The following is a 23,556-nucleotide window of genomic DNA, read 5'->3' as shown; positions in this document are numbered from 1 at the left end:
GGAAAGCATCTTCAATAAATGATGCTGGTCTAACAGGCGGTCTATATGTAGGAGAATGAAAATAGATCCATATTTATCACCCTGCACAAAGTTCAAGTCCAAATGGATCAAGGACTTCAAAATAAAACTGGATACTCTGAATCTAAAAGAAGAGAATGTGGGAAAGATCCTTGAACTCATTGGCAGAGGAGGAAACACAATTCCTAAACAGAATACCAGTGGCTCAGGCTCTAAGATCAACAATTGATAAATGGGACCTCATGAAACTGAAAAGCTTCTGAAAGGCAGAAAACACTGCAAAGAGGACAAATTGGCAACCTACAGATTGGAAAAATAAATACCTCACTAACCCTAAATCCTATAGTGGGCTAATATCCAAAATATATGAAGAACTCAAAAAGTTAACCTTCCCAAACCCAAACAACCCAATTAAAAACTAGGGTACAGAGCTAAACTGAGAAATCACAACAGAAGAATCTCAAGTGGTCGAAAAATACTTAAAGAAATGTTCCAAGTTCCTAGTCATCAGGGAAATGCAAACCAAAATGACCCTGAGAGTCCACCTCACACCAATCAGAATGGCTAAGATAAAAAACTCAAGTGACAGCACATGGTAGTGAGGACATGGTGAAAGAGGAACACTCCTCCATTGCTGGTACAACTGTAAACTTGTACAACCACTCTGGAAATCAATTTGGTGGTTTCTCAGATGATTGGAAATAGTTTTACCTGAAGATTCAGCTATACCACTCTTGAGCATATGCCAAAAGATGCCCCACTACACCTACAAGAACACATGGTTAACTACATTCATAGCAGCCTTATTTGTAATAGCCAGAAGCTAGAAAGAACCCAGATGTCTCTCAACTGAAGAATGGATACAGAAAATGTGGTTCATTTACACAATGGAATACTATTCAGTTATTTAAAATGATGACTTCATGAATTTTGTAGGAAAATGGATGAAACTAGAAAATATTATCCTGAGTGAGGTACTCAGATCCAAAAGGACATACATGGTCCAATAAGTGGATATTAGCCAAAAAGTACAGAGTACCTAGGATATAATCCACAGACCAGGTGAGGCAGTTTCACTCCCACTTAGAGGGAGCCAGAGGGAGGGAGGTCCGTGGGTGGGAGAGGAGATGGGGAAAGGAAAAGGGGAACAGGATTAGGTAGGGTGGTGGTGGGTGGACAGGAGAAAAGCCCTGAGGGCCAGCAGAATGAATGGAAATATGCAACTTTCAGGGGTGGGAGGTGGGGGAACCATCTAGAAAGTTCCAGAGACATGGGAAGTGAGAGACTGTCAGGATTCAATAGGGGTATCCTTAGCCATAATGCCGAACACTGGGGAGAGGGAATTCGAAGAGCCCACCTCCAGTAGATAGACAGGGCCTCAAATGGAGGGACTGGATTACTAACCCACAGTCAAAATTCCTGACCCAGAATTGTTCCTGCCTCAAAGATCTTCAGGGACAAAAATGGAGAAGAGACTGAGGAAAGAAGGTCCAGTGACCAGCCCAACTTTGGATCCATCTCAAGGGGAGGCTCTAAGACCTGACACTATTACTGATGCTATGGTGTGCTTACAGATGGGAGCCTGTCTCCTACTGTTGTCATCTTTTGACTGAATTTTGGCTAAACCCTTCAAGCTGGTCTCTTTTTTCAGTTCTGGTCTTCCTCCCAGTGTCTCCTCTATCGTCTGTCAGAAGAACCGTTCAAAAAAACAGAACTGTAGGGTCATTCTTCAGCTCTGTTTGGACCAAGCTACTGCACTCCAAAAGTACCTGTTCTCCAAAGTCTAAGGCACTTTGACCATGGATGGTCTAACAGTACCCCAGCTCCTCTCCTAACCCTTGCTTATCTCTGTGGTATTCATTAATTTTCAACTCAAGTATTATTTCCTTCAGAAAGCCTTCTCTGTGTTTGTGGTGGGACTAGTTATCTTTGCTATTCCATAACACTCAGGCTGGCCACTCAGTACCACACAGAACTGTCGTGATCCTCTGCCTGTTCTGGAACGAGGGTTGCTATGAGCCACTTCCTGGAAGCAAGTATAAAGTTTACAAGGTGCAGGGATAGGTACATGTGGCTCAGTCCACTACAGGCAGGTGGTGATAAAACCGTTGGAGCTGGGGGGTTAATGGTAGTAATTAATAAGGATGAAGGGGGACTGTGAAGCTCTGTGAGGAGGAAGGAAGGAGGGATGGAGAGCTGTGTGTTGTTGGTGCTTTTGCTGTTCTCCTTGTGAGGTACATTTTCCCTTTTCCCTTTCCAGGAGACATGAAATGTGAGAAAATCATCCAAGTCCAATAATTAGCAAGAGACAGAGTTGATTGGGTTGTCAGGTTTAGGAAATTAAAATGTAGGACACTTAGTTCAATTTGAATTTCAGATAAATGACTTGATTTATTTGTGCTGCTATGATATAATACTGCAGACCGGGTAATTTATAAGTGATGGAAGTACATTTCTCATAGTTATGAAGTCTGAGAAGTCTAAAACCAAGACAAGGGCTGCTCCCTCTGCTTCTAAGGTGGCTCTTTGTCCTGTGTCCTCCCAAGGACAGGAGTTCTAGGTCCTCAGGTGGCTGAAGAACAGCAGACTGGGAAGGGTAAACGGCTGGAGTTTCTTTTTAAAGGGTTTTAATCTCGTGCACAAGGTGGGAGCCCTATGACCCAACCACCCCTGAAAGTCTGTGCCTCTTACTATCACCACATTGGGATATAAGTTCAACATGGAGTTTGTACAGGACCCATCTTTAAATCACAGCTGTGGCAAACACTTTAAAAGCATATTTCAGCTGTTCACAGGAAGCCCAATATTTTAATCAGCAGCTCTGAAAGGTAGGCAGTCTCTAATGCACTAATGACAGGTAATTCTCGAGCATGTTAAACCACTCTAGCCCAATCAGTGGCTGAGACTATTGAACGAGACAAGGCAGTGGTCAGGCTGGTGGACTGCGTGGTGCAGTTCTCGGATTCTCAGCCACAGTGAAAACCACCCAGTGGCATTTCCAGAAGAGTTGAATCTCTGCCTCGCATCACAATTCGGAGAAACTTAGAAAACCCCTGCCTTCAGCCCCTTACAGGAAAGCGAGGTGTCAGTCAAACACTAGGAGATTTCCCAAGGAAGGACTCCAAAGTACGGAGCTGTATTTGGAATGATGCTCAGGGAGAATGAATACCCCCTCCCCGATTAGAAACAATAGCTAGTTGATTATAGCCACTCCATGGAATATTTTGCAACTATTAAGAACAATGAGTACAAAGACTGTTTAACACAAGAAAAGCAAATGCTACACCGTAGGACACATCCTTGTGCATAGATGATAGCCACACCTGTTTAATGGGAGAAAAAGGAAGAATAAGAAAACCTTAACTGTAAGAAAAATGATGGGTAAGAAATGCACCAGGTGCCAAGGTGGTTATCCTTGGCTGGCTGGCCACCATCATCTCACCCCAACTCTACTGTGTTACCCAGACTTTCAGTGGCTATATACTAATGGGTCACATTGGAAATCCAGAGTGTGTGAGTTAGAGGTGTGGAGGGTGCTGTTTCTTGTAACATCTGTCTCTTTTTCTCTCAGCAGATGTAATAATTTTTTTTTAAACACAGGGAGACAATAAATAGTTACTGATCAAGAAAATGAGGTATTCTTTAAAATTCTTATTACATTTATGTATTTGCTTATTATGCATGTGCCTGTATGTGCTGTGTGAACATCGGGGTGGGGTGGGGTAGGGGGAACAGAGGACAACTTAGAGGAATCGACTTTCTCCTTCAACCTTATGGGTCCCAGGTTTGGAACTGAAGTTGTCAGCTTAGTGACAAAGGGACTTTCCCGGTTTAACTCTCTTGCTGCTTAGGTCTCCACCATGGCTTTTTCAAGATCCAATTAAAGAGAGTTGGAAAGATTGGGAGTTAGTTTTTGTTGGTTTGGGATTTGAAGATAAGCCTCCTGGTCTCTCTCTGGGACCGAGTTTCCTCATCTGCAACTTGAGGGCTTTGACACCATGTCTACAGTGGTTTTCCAGAAGTGGTAGTAATTTGGAGTTATTTTCTTACACAGGGGAGGTTCAGCCTGTTAGAAAGTGAGGGACCTTACAATTCCAAGCAACCTCTTAGCTGTAGGTGTGCCTACCTTAGGATCTTGTGTGGCAGACTTTTCCGAGACTCCAGAACGGCTTGCCTGCACAGGGATCACTCAGGTTTAAACCTGCTGCTTTCAGCCTTTCAAAAGCTTTATTTTCCATGGTTTCAGTGCTTTTTGAATGATTGCTTTGTTCTGTGATGGTAGCAGTTTCTGGCCTATTTTAGGCTTGTTGGCAGGCATCAGCGTCCCTCCAGAGCTGGCTGGACATGTGTCCATGCTACATCAGAGAAAAAGAGTGTTGAGAGGACCAATGTCTTCTGCAGTTACCATTGTGATTTTGTGTTTGGGCAGTCAAAGAGATGTTTTGTACAAAAGCAAATTACCAGGAATCAAAAAAGAGGATTTGAGAAATCCTTTATGTTCAGGTTCTGTTTACCCATTTGAGGCACATTCAGAGATAAAACGGAAGTGTGCTGAGCTGAGCCGGTTACATCAGGAAAGATGCTTCTGTATCCATCCATTTTTATGGTGGATAAAGACTTGATTGTTTTTAAGCTTTTCACTCCTGCCATCTCTAACCCCCCAACTCTTCATTATAAGAAATGAGCAGCCCTTAAAATCTTTCATTAGCTTTAACCAATACATCACACCCCTTTAAGCTTTTCTCAATGCTGCTTTGTTTCCTTGACAAAAATTATTCTCATTATGATGTGAATAGTTTATTCTGTTGGTTAAATGGGAATACTCTTCTGTATAAGTGACATTTGTTTAAAATAGGTATAAGATGAAATGCCACTTTAGTTAAGGTCAAGTCGTTTGTGGGAATTTTAGGTCCAAAGCAACATGTGGTGGTATCTTCCATTCCTGTCCATCCCTCTGTCCCTTAGTCTCTCCCTCTGTCCCTCGACCCCTCCCTCCCTCCTCCAAGAGAGAGTCAAATAGAGATTATAGCAAAGTAGAACATTATAAAATACATGGAGAAAGAGACATACAAAATAACTTAAAAATCTTCTTCTCTAACTCTGAACTAATGCTTACAGCACGCAGACCGAATTCGCACTTCAGGAAATCTGCAGTAATTGGATCTTACAAGGGCAGAGCTGTTTTTTGAGAACCTCGCTGTCGACATTGCTTTGCCCCTTCCAATTAGTACCTAACTCTGTAATGTGTTTAGCCTTTTCCCTCCACAAAGGCTTATTGATTTTGGCCAAAAATGCTATTATTTCAGAAAAAGAGAAGAACATCAGATATTGAACCAGCATAAACATCCACATAACTGGATACTTGTCTATTCCGGTGCTCACTTTCCAGCGATAGGGTTTGGGCTGCAATTGTTAGAAGCCGAATATAGAGAAGACGCATCAATAACAGTTTCTTCCAATCTCATCTCTAGCAAATTGAGGGGAAAAATAACAAACAATAGACCCCATCTTTTGCCCTTCTCTACTGAGGATGTGGATGTGGAATTTAAATCCATCCAGCGCAGGAGGGACAGTTGGCCTGAGAGGAGATGGCGAGTATGATGGGAAGACTTGTTCAGGGAGGGGGCTGCAGAGGTTAGAACCTTTTTATGGGGAAATATAGAAAAAAAGGAGCAAAAGCAAGTGTGTTCGTTAATAGGCAAGAAGGTAGGCCATCACTTTCTGTGTGTATCCATAATTATTTCTTTGCTCTGCGACTTTGGGACATAAGATCACGGACGTTCTCTCTGCTGCTGCTCGCTCCATGACAGTGGGCACTCTGCCCTACACAGCACGTGACTCCAGCCTCACCTGTGTGGAGTCACTTAAGAACGCTTCATCCCATGGATTCCCTCATTCGACTCGAATTTAAACCTTTCTACTACTGAGTTTCTTGAGACGACTGCAGCTTGCTAACCAATTCCTTCTGTCGTAGAACACACTGAGTAAGAAGCAGGCAGCTACCTTCCTTCTCTTCCAGTTTCTCTTAGATTTATGTGGCAACACGAATTTCTCTTCCTTAAGGAAAGGAAGTCTTAGTTCTAGTAAAAACAATGGTGACGTTATATATTTTCACATTGAGCCATAGGGGCCACTTAAGAACTGGGCAAACATTTCTCTTGGTTAAGCCTAAATGATACAAAAGAGTCAAGCTTGACCACGCAGCCACTGTAGGATTCTACCTATATGTAATGAGAACGGAGTCGAATGGCATTCAGTCTTCTGGCGTTTCTTTGGATAAGAACCCATGTGGAGGAAAGTTGACTCAGGAAGGAAGACCAGATAGACCTTCTTACTATCCTCAGGTCTTGGAATTTTCATAGATGCCTAAAGATAGGATTGTTTTCTTAGAGGATGCGTTTCACCTTGGATGGGAGTCAGATCCTCTCCCTGCTGTTCCTTTTCCTTTCTTCTGCCTCTCATACCCAGGTTCCCACTTCATCTCCTCTATTCTTCTTCAGTTGCTTGGGATCCAACTTCATCTTTAAGGCTCTACCCTGAGTTGGTGGTGGACAGGATCATGCCCATGCTTTAAGAAGGAAGCATGGGTACTTCTAGCCTTGTAGATCCCACTGGTGTGGACTGGTATCCTTACATCCCCCAAGAGTCTGGTACCAGAGGAAGGCTGGGATCACATGACCACCAATTCAGTGCAACGAGGCAGTACTTGAGCTTGTGGACTATGACAGGGACTTCTTAACTTTGGAAACATCTGCTTTTTCCTCTTTAGTGTATGAAGCCAATTCACATTGAGCATACATATATAGAAACAGAAAAGCACAAAACTCCTACCAGTAAGTATAATGTTATCCAAAATGTGAAGTGTGAAAACAGTAAATAAATGGAAGTAGAACTTTTTTTACTCTTAACACCTAGGTATTACCATCTGATACAGAATCTTCCTCTCTCTCTCTCTCTCTATATATATATATATATATATATATATATATACATATACATATACATATACATATATACATATATACATATATATATATATCTTATTTATAGAATTAGACAAATCCAAAGAATTGAATATGGTAAGTGTGAAGGTGTGTGTGAGTGGTGTGTGTGTGTGTGTGTGTGTGTGTGTGTGTTGTGACAAGCAAAGACAGAGGTAGATGGAGATACAGAAACAGAGAGGGATCGAGTCTTTCCATTGAGTAATCAATTAAGTACATATCAGAAATATAGACATAAAGAAGATGAAACGATTTTTAAAAGAAATTTATAACTTAAAACTAATAATTTCAGCCTAAACAGGTTTTTTGAAATAGGTTAATATTTGAGGGGAAAATCATTTTTTAGGCCTTTTGGTGACATTTAATACTTTATTTCACCTTTGAAGTCACTGGATTGACATCAGGTACAGAACTCTAATCAAACTCAGATACTACGTGATTTTTTTTTAATAAGATGAAGATAATCCTTTTTTGTGTTGGTTACAGGGAATGGTCCTTTGATATCTGCCATCTAAGAAATACTGTATGAGGCAGAACATGAAGAATTACTAGGAAAATCAAGATCAAATATGGTGCTAACAAAGAATAGCAAACACAGTGGCTGTCCACTCTCCTCATCACCTCAGCTTGGTTTATTCTTCGTTACACACAAAACAGGGTTTCTTTTTCCTTTCATGCAGTACTGATGGAGCGCTACACAGAAATCCTTCTATTGCTTCTTTAGACAAGGGGCCTCACTGCCATGTCCTCAGCGTGAGCTAGGCCATGTGCCAGTGCTGGGTTGCTTCCATTCTTCCTCAGGTCCTGTCCTGGCTTGCTGTGCGACCTGCAGGGAGTCTGTAACAGCTCTCTGTGGATCTGACTCTTCAGAGAAGTGACCTCAAGGCAGCCTCTGAAATGCCTGGCATTGTCCCCAGTGTCAGAGCTAGTCTCTTGCTGTAGATTTAAGAGCAGGATGGGATTGTGTCACTTGTCAGAGGAATCAGGTTTATGATCACTCACACTCTCTGTAGTGACTGACTTCTGGATACGACTGCCTGGGGCTAGAAGCAGTCACTGTGGCTTTAACTTTACCCATTAAAATAGAAAAGGAAACACACCTGCCAATGCAAAACACCTAGTAAGATTTTGGTGTGTGTGTGTGTGTGTGTGTGTGTGTGTGTGTGTGTGTGTGTGTGTCTGTGTCTGTGTCTGTGTCTGTGTGTCTGTGTATGTCTGTCTGTCTCTGTGTTTGTGTGTACATCTCTTTCTGTGTGTATGTATGTGTTATGTCTCTGTCTGTGTGTGTGTTCATGTGTGAGTCTGTCTTTCTGTGTGTATGTGTGTCTGTCTCTCTCTGTTTCTCTCTCTCTCTCTCTCTCTCTCTCTCTCTCTCTCTCTCTGTGTGTGTGTATGTATGCTTTTTGGGTGCTTCCAAGAGTCATTTGGCATCTTAAATTTGTGGAAAATTCACCATCCTGGAGACCACTGTGCATTTTAAGCTGCCCTTATTTGGTCTTTCTGAATTTGGGTTGATGAATCTGGTCTTGGTGTTTTCCGTGATGTAGAAATTAATATAGTCTTCCCTTGAAAAATTTCTGTGTGTTTTTAAATTGCTTTTTTGTATGCCTATGAGGTGATGGATTTCGTCACGGAACGTTCAGACATCCCTTTTCTCATTCACTTCCATGCCTTACCCCTGTGCCTTACATCTGCACCTGCATCCAGGTCTCCCTCTGGCTGGTTCTGTCTCTCCCTCTACTTCTGTTCTCATGCCCCATATGCACCATTACCCTCTCTACTTTTTTTAAAAAAAAAACTAGGACTTTGGTAGGCCAAACTTTGTTGTAGTTGCTAAGCATAGTTTGTAATAGCCTCAAAAGGGAGAAGCCAGCTCAGGGCCTGGGTGAGGAAGGGAGGAGCCTCCTGGAGGAAGGCATGGTGGTTCCTTAGCTACTGTTTGGTCATCGGTATCCTAAGAAGTGGCCCAATGATATATGTCCCACAACAAAGTACTTTATGGTTAAGGAATTATTATTTTTTGAGGTATCCCAATAATATTCATGTAATGTTAAGAAACAAAAGGAGTGATTTTCTGTGTAGTTTTTACTTTAAAAATTATTGAATGGATGAAAAGGAAATGGAGAAGTTTGTGACTCAAACATGATAATTAGTCTGTTGTTGATAATTATCTAACAGGGAGACGGCTCCACGGAGGCCTCTTCTGCAGTTTCCCTATCTTTCATTTGTTTAAAATTTTCTGTAGTGAAAAGGAAAAGATAAGTCCTGAAAGGAGGATGGGAAAGGGGCCTTTGTGTGCCTCAAGGTGACTAGCATTACCTAACGGCCTCGAGCGGTGTTTCAGCTGAGCCTCCTCTTCCACTTTCCCAGGCCTTACCTGGACCGAAGAAGTGTTAAAGGCACAACATCAAAGATGGCTTTATTCTTAACGTGCCTTTTCCAATGGTATTTCCTCCAGGTGAAGTAAGGCCACGGCCTCAGCCAGAGGCCAAGGATAGACTCCCAGTCTTTGTCAGTGACTTTGAGAGTAGGCTCCAGTTTGCCTAGGAAAGGACTTAGCAAGAGCCCGATGAGGATGGAGAGGGGAAAAGAAAAGGCCTTGCTTCCAGGATATTTGATTCTGCTTTCTGTCAGATCCAGGACTTTAACATCAGGTTTCCTGCTCCTGCCTACACCTCTCCCATCTCTGTTTCCAAATTTTCCTTTCTCCCTCTTTCCTTACGAAAAAAATCTGCTTCTGGGCACCTTATTAAAGCATGTTCTTCTAGCTCTTAGCATTAAGAATCTGTCAGCATTTCCCATTATGTAGCTCTCTCAGCTGACACTCTATTCTTAATTGGCACTATTGTAGCGGAGAAAAGACAAAACACTTTAGTTAATGCTAGAGCCCAGGCTACATTCTCAATCTTAACACTGTATGTCCTGGATTAGTGGGTTTAAGTTAGTTCTTTAATTTACTTGAATATCTTTTATTCCCAGGTGAATGCTCTGCTTTTTTCATTATTTATCTACCAGCAGTCACAGGGAAGCCTTTTCTCTGAGAACTGGATTCCTTACCAGGGTCAAGAACAGTTTTCTGTTCTTGCATGGGGAGACTAACTGTGGAAAATAAGAATTGGGGGACATGCTTAGGAATGGTCATGTCTACCCCCCTTACTTTATGGATTTTAAAATAGGCTAAAATATTAGAATATCTTCTATGCTGCTGGAGTCGTTTGGTATAGTTCAGTCTTCCCACTTCTACCTTAGGATCCTCCAACCACAAGTATTTTTAAAATGTACTTTTTGAAAAAATGGCTTTCATTACGTACAGATTTGAGGAGCTTAGTAGGCAAACATCTGAAAGACTGCTTTGAAACTGTCTCCTAGATATCCATGGGGCTGTTACACTCAAGAGCTCACAGCACCTGTGGTTGGATGCTCATGACCTGTTCACAAGGTAGTCAACCTTCCAGTATGAATGAGGAAGATGGGTAGTAGCAACCCCCTCCCAGATGAAGAGCTATGGAAGCAGATGGCTGCCTAGAGGAGGAGACTCAGTTTTCTTCAGGGGTGTGGCCCTGAATAGGTTAGGTGGACGGCTTCTCATCCAAGTACCTTTGAATAGCACTTGTTATGGACTCATTGTGTTCAGTGTGTGTGTGTGTGTGTGTGTGTGTGTGTGTGTGTGTGTGTGTGTGTGTGTGTGTATGTATGTGTGTGTGTTTAAGGGGCAAACAGATTATGAAATCTTTTAGTTGAAAGAAAGAACAGAAAGAAGCATGTAGGTATTTGTTAAACAATCTGATGACAGAATTCTGTTTTTAGCGTCCTCAAGCCCTATGTGGTTTCTAATCCACAGCTAATTCGACAGCAATATTTTTAGCAGCTCACCTTTATCAAGCCTTTCTGAAAAAATTTTTTACTCTGTTTCTATAGAAACAGTAAGTCCTTCTCTTTACATGTTCATGCTATATTAACACTTTAATATCTAATTAAATCCTAGAGTTACAATTATAAGTACTTGGGCAAGGGCATGTTTAGGAACAAGCAGTGTTGACTTTTAGTCTGCATAGCAATTGGTGGAAGCTGTAGTATGTATACAAGAAAATGATCTTCTCCCCTCAAAGGGGAATTGTTCAAATTGTACAGAGGATTTGCAGAGGTAAAGAAGATCAGCTGACTATAAATGGTAGACATTTACCAGATCATGTCCATTTTTTTCTTTTATTGACATATAATTGTATATAGTTAGGGAGTATACCATGACACAATTCGGTATACACTGTGTAATCCATCATCTTAAACATAATAATTTGTGATAAGAAATTTCAAAGTTATGGTGTTCAGATGTCTTAAATACACAACCCATTGTTGTTAACTGTATTTGTTTAGCTGTGTAATGGAATTGCTGAATTATTCATTTGGTTAAATAACAAAATAAACAAGGCAAAGAAAAACAGATTTACATGATGTCATTCATATTCAGAATAGTAGAGGCTGAGAAAAAGAGAAAAAGGAGAGATTGGTAATGGGTACCGGGTTACAGTTAAAGATTAATTTTTCATAGGCACATCCTATTGATATATTTTTTTGGGCTCATGTCTTCACAGAAGATTCTGTTCTAGCTTTTCACCTCTGGGGGCCCTCAACACATTGTAGCCCTGTCCCCAGTCCCATGCCCAGGTGTTGACATTGCTGAATGACCATAGGGCTCCCTCACATTTTGTGCCTAGTACTTGAATATTTCCATATGTATTTCTAGATTTCAAACCAAATTATATGATGCTTTTATTGGTCATATTTTATTGAAAATGTCTGTGTTGTTTTAGAAGAAGGGAGTTATCTCTACCAGGCTAGTCCATTTGCCAGTAATCTCTGGAAGATCTACCAAGTTTCAAGTGTAAATGATTGGTTAAGCTGTGATTCCTCTAGTGCAGTGGTTCTCAACCGGTGGATTGCAACTCCTTTGAGGTGAAATGACCCTTTTATAGGGGTCACCTAAGGGCATCAGATAACATAGATATTTACGTTGTGCTTCATATCAGTAGGGAAATTTTAGTTTTGAAGTAGTAACAAAAATAATTTTATAGTTGGGGGTCACCACAATTTGAGGAACTATAGTAAAGGAGCACAGCATTAGGAATACTGAGAACCACTGGTCTAGTGAGATGTCTCAATGCAGCCTTTGCTTATTTTCAAGAAGACAGATGCAGGTGTCCTGTTGAAGGATTCTCTTTTGCTGATACCCGCCCAATAGTAGAGGTTTCCTGGCTCCAGCACACTGCTAAGCCCACATTTCTCCCTCACCGCCCTGGAGGCACTCCAAGTTACCATAGCTTTTTGTCTCCCTGTAGGCCAAGTTTTAATTCTGCTTCCTATTATCCCATCACTCTGAGCCTTGGACATTCTTTCTTTGATATAGATCTGTCAGGCCTCTTTGTAAAAATGTAAACCCATTACATCCCCTTTATTCACCCTGGCACTAATGTCCTGACTTCAAATAAATGTCCCGAGGCTCTGCTGGCTGGCCTTTACAAAGCAGCACATTTTAAGTTACTCTCCATCTACTGTCCTCCTTTACTTTGTTTAAAGATGTAAAATGAGGGCAAAGAATCATGGGCCTTAACTAATAGCCTGCAATTTCCTGCTGTCTCTACACCTTCTTTATGACATTAATTCATTACCACGTCTATGACCTATGGAATCTCTTCTGGATAGGAATGACTGTGAGCTAAAATAGAGTTAAAAAAATACCAATTTGATTCAATTGTCTTGTCAGAGTTTCTGCCACCGCCTCACAGGGGCAGGATGCACTATTGTAATCATTTCAGCAACTGCTCTTTGCCTAAAACTTGTCTTAATTACTTGTCTCCTCTACCTGAAGCTTAGGGTTTTGATTTAGTTTCCTTTGGTTAGAAATGAAGTCATATCCATTTAAAGCACATCCGAATTTTCCTTCCATTGACCTCACTATTTTGTCAATTTTCTCCAAACAGGTCATGATGGTACAATTACTGAGAAAAACATCCTGTTTGCATTTGTATTCTCCGCATTATCATTTGATACTCAACTGCCTGAGCTTGGCAGATGGGTTAAGGTTAGTATTTAGTAGAGAGGTTATTTGGCTTACAAATAATAGAAACTGATTGTAGTACATGTGAGGACAAAAGTAATCTGCTGGGAGGTTATCAGGGGGCTCAGAAAGTCAAAGGGAGGGCTCAGAACATGGGAACTGTGTTAATCAGCTGTCGCTATAATTTAAAGCAGTGTCGCTATAATTGTGCTGCATGAAACAAAAAAACACCCTCAAAACACAGGCATTTGTGGGGCTGTGGAGGTGGTTTGGTTGGTAAAGTGTTTGGTATAAAAGCATGAGAACTTGACTTTGAATCTTAGCATCCATGAAGGAAGCCAGGTTGGTGGGATGCACTTGCTATTCAGTCTAGCCAAATAGGTAAGCTTCAAGTGCAGCGAGACCTTGTTTCAAAAATAAAGTGAAGAATGATTGAAGAACATACCTAACGTCAAATACCACCCCCACTGCAATTGACTGCACACACACACACACACACACACACACACACACACACACACACACACACACACACAGAGAGAGAGAGAGAGAGAGAGAGAGAGAGAGAAACAGAGAGAAATACACACACAGACACACACACACAGAGACAGAGGAGAGACATAGAGACAAAGATAGACAGAGACAGAGAAAAAGACACACATATAAAAAAACCTTTAAGAGTTTAAAGCAGTGAGCATGTGTTGTCATATCTATGGATCTCCTGGTTGTGGATCTCAATGGCTTGGTGAAATGTTGCATTTTTCAGACATCTTGGTCCTACATTTTTTGATATATAAAAGTTACTTCCTATAGTAAATATGTAATTGAGTTTTTTCCAATAAAGGCAAGGTCTCATGTAGCCTAGACTGACCTTATATTTGCTATATAGACAAGTATGACCTTGAACTACTGATCCTCTTACCTCTACATCCCAAGTGTTGGATTTCAGGTTTAGGCCTGTATGAATTGCTGTATGTCCAGCTGTAAGGACATAACTGAATTAAGGCCTCTAAGATGTGGCAAGCATGAACTACCTACATGACTCTTGAATGTGCATAAGTACCCAGGCAAGGGGAAATGCCACAAGAAGGGGAAGTGGATGGATAGTGGTAGCTGTAGTGTGTAGTTTATATTATCTCATTTTAAGTTCTAGGCAGATGGTGCTACTAGCTGCTGTCCAGGTTCCCTTGAATCTGTGGATGAAACACACACACACACACACACACACACACACACACACACACACACACACTAGCTCATTTTTAAACTGCCTTATAGCTCAGTGGCTGGGCTCTTCTCAGCCTCCCTTGGCTAGCGTGCCCTTCTCTTTACTCCTTGCTCAACCCTTCTAAATCTGCCCTAGCTTAGTTATACTACTTTAGGCCCAATTGAGGAAGCTGCCAATGGCCACTCTACCCAAGATCTCACATGGCTGGTGACTCCCTTTCCCTCCAAAGCATGGTGAATTCCCTTTCCTCATCCTGTGTTTCCTAGCCTGCCTGTGGGAACCTGGAAGTCCCACTTCTGCTGCCCAGCCATTGTCTGCTGCTATCGATTGTTCAATCAAGAACCAAGTGAGGAACAGGACCTTCAGTGGTCACATGCAGATTCCTGATCAAAGTATCAGAACCACTCCCTACAGGTAGCTGGGATTTGAAAAAGGAGTTCTGCTTACTTTGACAATGAGGGAGGAATCTGGGAACCTAAGGAATGTGTAGGTTGAAAAATGACAGGCAAAAAGAGAACCTCTGGGTAAGCTTGGTCTTGACACCTTGCTTTGAGCTCAGTGCCTTTCCTCTGTTCAACCCTGAGCCAACACATTCCCCAGACTTCCTGGGTACAGGCAAAGGAGCATAAAGGACAAATGAGATGTGGATGACAGAACTATGGGAGATGGAGGTGGAGATGGCTGCTTTACAAGTAAAAGGACAAGAAAGACGTCTATTAGGAAAAAGAACTCTATGGTCTTAAAGATGTCAAAGCCTAGAATCATATGAAAGAAGAGCTGTCGCTTCAGAGAAGGGCTTCTGGCACAACTGATGATGAGGGTCCCCGAGCAGTCTCAACCACACCCCGTAGAACCAGCCGCCCCAGTCATGGTAAACCAGTTCCAGAAACAGCTACTTGGCTGTAGTGTCAATGTCTGTTGAAATGTACTTGTCTGCAAGCTTTGACTAGAGACCAGTGAAGTTAAGGGATACAGGGCCACCACCAAGCTGAAAAGGACTCTTATCTGTGTATATCTAGTTGTTCCAATACCACTACCGACAGTAGTCAGCTCAGTACTGAGAGTTCCTCTTGATCAAGGGAGAGATTCAGAAGAGCTCAAGGAAGTATACATTTTCATGAATAAGAAACTGGGGCAGGAGAATTGTTCCCAGTGTACAGAAGACAGAGAGGAATTAAGTGGGCAGTTGGTGTCTATCTGATTGCTGTCTGATTTCTAAAGCCATTTCAAATCCAGGGTATAAAGGGTTAAATTGGTAGCCTTAAACTAACAGTGAGTCAAGGAATGACACTCACAGAAGAATTGCTGGCCAGAACTGTCAGCTACAGCTCAATCTGCTGCCTGGATTAGTTTCCTGCCCTATAACATGGTTTATGGTGGCTGAACTTCAAATATCCAAACTACCTCGAGAATGCAGATGACAGCAGTTAAATGGGGATAAGCATAATGAGCAACTCTAAGTTTCCACCTTCTCTGAGTGAGCTCTGACAGCAGCCAACTGAAATAGCACAAGATGAAAAATCCTGACCTGGCTTCCCAATTGAGCAGGTCTCTTCACTTGCGGGCTACGCAACTGCATGCTGTGTGCGAGAGCGGAGGGAGCTGTGTGAATGGCTCCCCAGATCTCAACATCTGAGTGCCAGGGTGCTCCCAGAGGGCAGTCGGGATGGAGGCAATCACTGTCTTCTCAAAGTAATAAAAAGTTATTTCTTTCCTGAGAAGCTGGAAGGCACATAAAAGATTCTTTAGTGGAAGGTTATTTGTTTCTGCTCCTTCCCACTCTTGACCCAGCACATGCCATTTTGCAGGGCTGAGAATTCCTTATGAGCCTTAGATGAAACCCTGGTTACTTGTTGTTTTGTAAAGCCTAGAAGATGTGTAAACTTTTCTTCATCTGTTCTCCCATTGTGATTCAGAGAGATAATACTGGAAAGCACCTGTTCTGTTGTGTGTAGAGTTGTGTGGTCATCTCTGTAGTGAATCTTTCCCATCAAAGCAACAGTGGGACCAAACCAGACAGGTAAGTAGAAAGTAAATGAAAGGTCCATGTAAATGGACAGCAAAACAATGGTCTAAAGGGCTGGAGAAATGACTCAGAGGTTAAAAGCACTGACTGCTCTTTGAGAGGTCCTGAGTTCAATTCCCAGCAACCATGTGGTGGCTCACAACCATCTGTAATGGGATCTGATGCCCTCTTCTGGTGTGTCTGAAGACAGCTACAGTGTATTCACATACATAAAATAAGTACATCTTAAAAAATATTAGTGAGCTATCTTTCTCTCTTGCTGTCTTGCTCCCACTCTGTCCTCTCACCTCCTTCTCTCCCATTCCCTTTTCCCTTTACTCCTCTACTCCTCTTCTCTCTCTCTCTCTCTCTCTCTCTCTCTCTCTCTCTCTCTCTCTCTCTCTCTCTCTTTCTGACTTTGTCTGTCTCTACTACCTCTCAACTCCTCTCCTCATGCCCTAAACTCTTTTCTATACTAAAAAGATATTAATGAGTCAGTAACTATTGAGTACATTCTATTTGCCCTTTTCTGGTGTGTCTGAAGACAGGGAAAGTGTACTCACATATATTAAATACATCTTAAAATAACTAAAATGATGTAAAGACTTATTTATTTATTTATTGTTTGCCAAACATCTAATTTCCAGTCTTCTGGTGGGAGCACCTTGATTTTTCTTTGGAGTACCCAGTCTCCTTCCTTTTTCTTCCCTCTGGCTTCAGTGGAACTAACTATACTTTCTGGATATTGAAAAATGACACATGACTCAAATTCATCTGTTGATATAAAAATCTCATGATCTTTGACATAGTAAGTAGAAATCTTGCGCATGATAATAAGAGGAGAGGCTACTAGTAAATGCTGTCACAGAGACAAGCAATAAGTTCTGGCGGTTAAGGTGAGCCCCTGAATTCATCCATGCCTACTACCTCTGGATGGCGGGTTTCTTCTTCTTCTTCTTCTTCTTCTTCTTCTTCTTCTTCTTCTTCTTCTTCTTCTTCTTCTTCTTCTTCTTCTTCTTCTTCTTCTTCTTCTTCTTCTTCTTCTTCCTCCTCCTCCTCCTCCTCCTCCTCCTCCTCCTCCTCCTCCTCCTCCTCTCCTTCAGGCAATCTGAAGCATTTCCATTTCTTTACCCTTCCTTCCTTCCTTCCTTCCTTCCTTCCTTCCTTCCTTCCTTCCTTCCTTCCTTCCTTCCTCCCTTCCCTCCCAAAATAGACACTAGATAAGGTAGATCAGGCAGAGTGAAATAAAAAAGCTCTCAGAGCACAATCCTGGGTTGTTAGCTGCAGACCTCTGGAGGCTTCAAGGGGAAGGTATAGCAGCTGGAGGATGAGCCTGAAGAGTGTGTAGTATATGAAACAACTGAAAAAATGCAGGTCTTCGGGAAGATGATTTTAAAAAGTGCTTTCATGGAACTGGGGGAAAAAAAAGATGGTGGAGTGGAGTGGTGTGTGGGCGACGGGTGTAGATGCGATGGTGGCAGCTGTAGACAAAGGAGCACGTGCTGAGTAGAACCAGTCCTCTGATCACTAAGAAGCATGGCCACCACCAGTCATTGTTCTATGACCACCAGCAAGTCCAGTGCTGCCATTTGGCCAGAAGGTCTGGCCCATGGCATAGAACTGCTGGTGCTTCCACTGTTCTTCTCGTCCTCTTGTGGAGCGGAGAGCACGGGATCACTGCGCTGCCTGCAGGCTGTAGAGATTGTCCTGTCTGGGAAACTGGCAAGATGGCTGGCAGCAAGGGCAGGTTTGTGCGCCGCAGCCTGGAGAGACCTCTGTCGTCTGTGCTGCCTATAGAGGCCTTGTTGATATACATGATCTCTAGAGACTCTGTGATCGGGGCTGCCGAAGGAGATCATGTTGATGTCTATGGTCGGTACTCCCACCAGAGGCCATGTGGAATTCCGTTGTCCATGCTACTGCCAGAAACCGAAAGAAGTCCACGGTCCAGTCAGCGGCCAGCTGCTATGGGCAAAGAAGCTTTTTCTGCTGTGGTATGGATGCTTACTCACTCATAACTGAGAAAAGGAGACATTAAAGGCTTCTCCTGTGATATGCCCTCCTTCTTCCCAAACAGCCCAGACAGGAAGCTACTGAAGAGAGTCCTTAAAAGTGATAGATATGACAAAGTGTGGCTTTTCACACTTGATGGTTTCCGGTGGGGAAGCACTCAGTGTTCTTTAAGGGGCTGGCCACTGGGAGTTAGACCACGCTTGGAAGAGTATATGGGAAAACAGTTGGACTTGGTGTATTTGTGTGTGTGTGTGTATGTGTGTGTGTGTGCACGCACCCGTGCAAGGGTTGGGGTTGGATCTGGGAGGAATGGGAAGTGGGTATGATCAATTGTCTCGTATGAAATTCCCAAGTATTAATTAAAATATTATGTAAAGGAGAAAAAAAAACAAACCAAAGAAGAATTACACAGCTGGAAGCCAGACAGTTATCAGTTCTGGCATGAGTAACTGACCTGTGTCTACTCTGTGTCTACCCACGACACTTTTCTCCCAAATGAGAGTCAAGCAGCCCTTTGTGCTAACAGATTGACATTTCCCAGAACCTTTACACATTCTCATGGGTAAATGAGAGGATGAATGCTTCTAGGAGAGAAGCGTTAGGTGCCACGGGGGTTTCTGGGAAACAAATTTGCACTGGAAATCAAGAATTGACGACTCTGAGAGGTTTCTCTGGCAAAGAATTTAAAATGACTTGCTCATCGGATTCCCAGTACCTAGTAGCATGCCCGTGTACGGGGATGTCTCAGTAACTATTCGGCGAACAGTTGGGTACTGAGATTGCTTCTTTATGCACTGAGCCCTTCACCTTGGAACAGCGGCACTTCCGGAAGGAAACCCCCAGAAGCCCACTCCACTTGTTAATACTAAAGAACATTCGAAATTGACTTTTTCTTATATTTAGTGGTTTCTTTTATATTCAGTGATTTTAAAGAAAAGTTTTAATAATATTTTAAAATTTATTCTTCGAAAATGTCACACACGTCAAGAGTACACCTTGATCGTAGCAACTTCTTCAGGCTTCTCTTCCAATTCACCCCAGGAACTCTCCTCAATACAACTCCTTTCCAACTTCATGTCATCTTTTAGAGAAATTAATTAATTGGGTGCTTTGAGTTCAATTAGTGTTGATAATATGCCCGCTGGCTCCCAAAGAAAAGGACCATCTCTCCCCCAGCAGCCACCAAGTGCCAATGGCCCCTCAGCTGGAACTGGCACCTCGGCAGCCCCTCCCTCCCTTATGGCAGTGTTTTAATGTCTAAAACAATCCAAATTTCAATTTTATTTTACTAAGCAAATTGATATTTTATATATTGTCAATTTGTATTATATGTATATATAATATATATGTATCTTAAATGTATCTTATAATATATATGTATCTTAAATGGCCCAGGAACGGCAGGACACCTGCCTGAGACACCGCCGGAACCTGAAGGAAACAGACCGGATAAACAGTTCTCTACCCCCAAATCCCATGGGAGGGAGAGCTAAACCCTCAGAGAGGCAGACACGCCGGGGAAACCAGAAGAGACTGCACTCTGCATACACATCTCGGACGCCAGAGGAAAACACCAAAGGCCATCTGGAACCCTGGTGCACTGAAGCTCCCGGAAGGGGCGGCGCAGGTATTCCTGGTTGCTGCCACCACAGAGAGCCCGTGGGCAGCACCCCGCGAGCGAACTTGAGCCTCGGGACCACAGGTAAGACCAACCTTTTTGCTGCAAGAAAGCTGCCTGGTGAACTCAAGACACAGGCCCACAGGAACAGCTGAAAACCTGTAGAGAGGAAAACTACACGCCCGAAAGCAGAACACTCTGTCCCCATAACTGACTGAAAGAGAGGAAAACAGGTCTACAGCACTCCTGACACACAGGCTTATAGGACAGTCTAGCCACTGTCAGCAATAGCAGAACAAAGTAACACGAGAGATAATCTGATGGCGAGAGGCAAGCGCAGGAACCCAAGCAACAGAAACCAAGACTACATGGCATCATTGGAGCCCAATTCTCCCACCAAAACAAACATGGAATATCCAAACACACCAGAAAATCAAGATCTAGTTTCAAAATCATATTTGATCATGATGCTGGAGGACTTCAAGAAAGACATGAGGAACTCCCTTAGGGAAACACAGGAAAACATTAATAAACAAGTAGAAGCCTACAGAGAGGAATCGCAAAAATCCCTGAAAGAATCACAAAAATCCCTGAAAGAATTCCAGGAAAACACAAACAGTTGAAGGAATTAAAAATGGAAATAGAAGCAATCAAGAAAGAACACATGGAAACAACCCTGGATATAGAAAACCAAAAGAAGAGACAAGGAGCTGTAGATACAAGCTTCACCAACAGAATACAAGAGATGGAAGAGAGAATCTCAGGAGCAGAAGATTCCATAGAAATCATTGACTCAACTGTCAAAGATAATGTAAAACAGAAAAGCTACTGGTCCAAAACATACAGGAAATCCAGGACTCAATGAGAAGATCAAACCTAAGGATAATAGGTATAGAAGAGAGTGAAGACTCCCAGCTCAAAGGACCAGTAAATATCTTCAACAAAATCATAGAAGAAAACTTCCCTAACCTAAAAAAAGAGATACCCATAGGCATACAAGAAGCCTACAGAACTCCAAATAGATTGGACCAGAAAAGAAACACCTCCCGTCACATAATAGTCAAAACACCAAACGCACAAAATAAAGAAAGAATATTAAAAGCAGTAAGGGAAAAAGGTCAAGTAACATATAAAGGCAGACCTATCAGAATCACACCAGACTTCTCGCCAGAAACTATGAAGGCCAGAAGATCCTGGACTGATGTCATACAGACCCTAAGAGAACACAAATGCCAGTCCAGGTTACTGTATCCTGCAAAACTCTCAATTAACATAGATGGAGAAACCAAGATATTCCATGACAAAACCAAATTTACACAATATCTTTCTACAAATCCAGCACTACAAAGGATAAATAAATGGTAAAGACCAACATAAGGAGGCAAGCTATACCCTAGAAGAAGCAAGAAACTAATCGTCTTGGCAACAAAAGAAAGAGAATGAAAGCACACAAACATAACCTCACATCCAAATATGAATATAACGGGAAGCAATAATCACTATTCCTTAATATCTCTCAACATCAATGGCCTCAACTCCCCAATAAAAAGACACATATTAACAAACTGGATACGCAACGAGGACCCTGCATTCTGCTGCCTACAGGAAACACACCTCAGAGACAAAGACAGACATTACCTCAGAGTGAAAGGCTGGAAAACAATTTTCCAAGCAAATGGTCAGAAGAAGCAAGCTGGAGTAGCCATTCTAATATCAAATAAAATCAATTTCCAACTAAAAGTCATCAAAAAAGATAAGGAAGGACACTTCATATTCATCAAAGGAAAAATCCACCAAGATGAAGTCTCAATCCTAAATATCTATGCCCCAAATACAAGGGCACCTACATATGTAAAAGAAACCTTACTAAAGCTCAAAATACACATTGCACCTCACACAATAATAGTGGGAGATTTCAACACCCCACTCTCATCAATAGACAGATCATGGAAACAGAAATTAAACAGAGATGTAGACAGACTAAGAGAAGTCATGAGCCAAATGGACTTAACGGATATTTATAGAACATTCTATCCTAAAGCAAAAGGATATACCTTCTTCTCAGCTCCTCATGGTACTTTCTCCAAAATTGACCATATAATTGGTCAAAAAACGGGCCTCAACAGGTACAGAAAGATAGAAATAATCCCATGCGTGCTATCAGACCACCACGGCCTAAAACTGGTCTTCAATAACAATCAAGGAAGAATGCCCACATATACTTGGAAATTGAACAATGCTCTACTCAATGATAACCTGGTCAAGGAAGAAATAAAGAAAGAAATTAAAAACTTTTTAGAATTTAATGAAAATGAAGGTACAACATACCCAAACTTATGGGACACAATGAAAGCTGTGCTAAGAGGAAAACTCATAGCGCTGAGTGCCTGCAGAAAGAAACAGGAAAGAGCATATGTCAGCAGCTTGACAGCACACCTAAAAGCTCTAGAACAAAAAGAAGCAAATACACCCAGGAGGAGTAGAAGGCAGGAAATAATCAAACTCAGAGCGGAAATCAACCAAGTAGAAACAAAAAGGACCATAGAAAGAATCAACAGAACCAAAAGTTGGTTCTTTGAGAAAATCAACAAGATAGATAAACCCTTAGCCAGACTAACGAGAGGACACAGAGAGTGCGTCCAAATTAACAAAATCAGAAATGAAAAGGGAGACATAACTACAGATTCAGAGGAAATTCAAAAAATCATCAGATCTTACTATAAAAACCTATATTCAACAAAATTTGAAAATCTTCAGGAAATGGACAATTTCCTAGACAGATACCAGGTATCGAAGTTAAATCAGGAACAGATAAACCAGTTAAACAACCCCATAACTCCTAAGGAAATAGAAGCAGTCATTAAAGGTCTCCCAACCAAAAAGAGCCCAGGTCCAGACGGGTTTAGTGCAGAATTCTATCAAACCTTCATAGAAGACCTCATACCAATATTATCCAAACTATTCCACAAAATTGAAACAGATGGATCACTACCGAATACCTTCTACGAAGCCACAATTACTCTTATACCTAAACCACACAAAGACACAACAAAGAAAGAGAACTTCAGACCAATTTCCCTTATGAATATCGACGCAAAAATACTCAACAAAATTCTGGCAAACCGAATCCAAGAGCACATCAAAACAATCATCCACCATGACCAGGTAGGCTTCATCCCAGGCATGCAGGGATGGTTTAATATACGGAAAACCATCAACGTGATCCATTATATAAACAAACTGAAAGAACAAAACCACATGATCATTTCATTAGACGCTGAGAAAGCATTTGACAAAATTCAACACCCCTTCATGATAAAAGTCCTGGAAAGAATAGGAATTCAAGGCCCATACCTAAACATAGTAAAAGCCATATACAGCAAACCAGTTGCTAACATTAAACTAAATGGAGAGAAACTTGAAGCAATCCCACTAAAATCAGGGACTAGACAAGGCTGCCCACTCTCTCCCTACTTATTCAATATAGTTCTTGAAGTTCTAGTCAGAGCAATCAGACAACAAAAGGAGGTCAAGGGGATACAGATCGGAAAAGAAGAAGTCAAAATATCACTATTTGCAGATGATATGATAGTGTATTTAAGTGATCCCAAAAGTTCC

General features: G+C 41.9%; 1 long non-coding RNA gene across 9 annotated transcripts in view; it reads left to right on the top strand.

The window, feature by feature from the left end:
- The window catches only part of LOC102551339 (uncharacterized), a 254,334-nt gene that overhangs the window by 131,461 nt on the left and 99,317 nt on the right, over positions 1-23,556 (top strand). For 4 of the 9 annotated variants that reach the window (XR_015637349.1, XR_015637344.1, XR_015637341.1 and 1 more), the window contains one exon: positions 12,998-13,098. This is a non-coding gene — a long non-coding RNA (uncharacterized LOC102551339). Of the gene's footprint in view, positions 1-10,388; positions 11,429-12,997; positions 13,099-16,218; positions 16,323-19,715; positions 21,017-23,556 lie in introns of those variants that run through there. The other 5 variants (XR_015637352.1, XR_015637345.1, XR_015637348.1 and 2 more) reach the window with 4 other exon arrangements.

The sequence above is a fragment of the Rattus norvegicus genome, chromosome 14, assembly GCF_021556685.1.
Source record: "Rattus norvegicus strain SHRSP/BbbUtx chromosome 14, alternate assembly SHRSP_T2T, whole genome shotgun sequence".
Taxonomy (NCBI): domain Eukaryota; kingdom Metazoa; phylum Chordata; class Mammalia; order Rodentia; family Muridae; genus Rattus; species Rattus norvegicus.
Note: the sequence above shows the minus strand (reverse complement) of the source record. Positions and strands in the feature narration are given on the sequence as shown.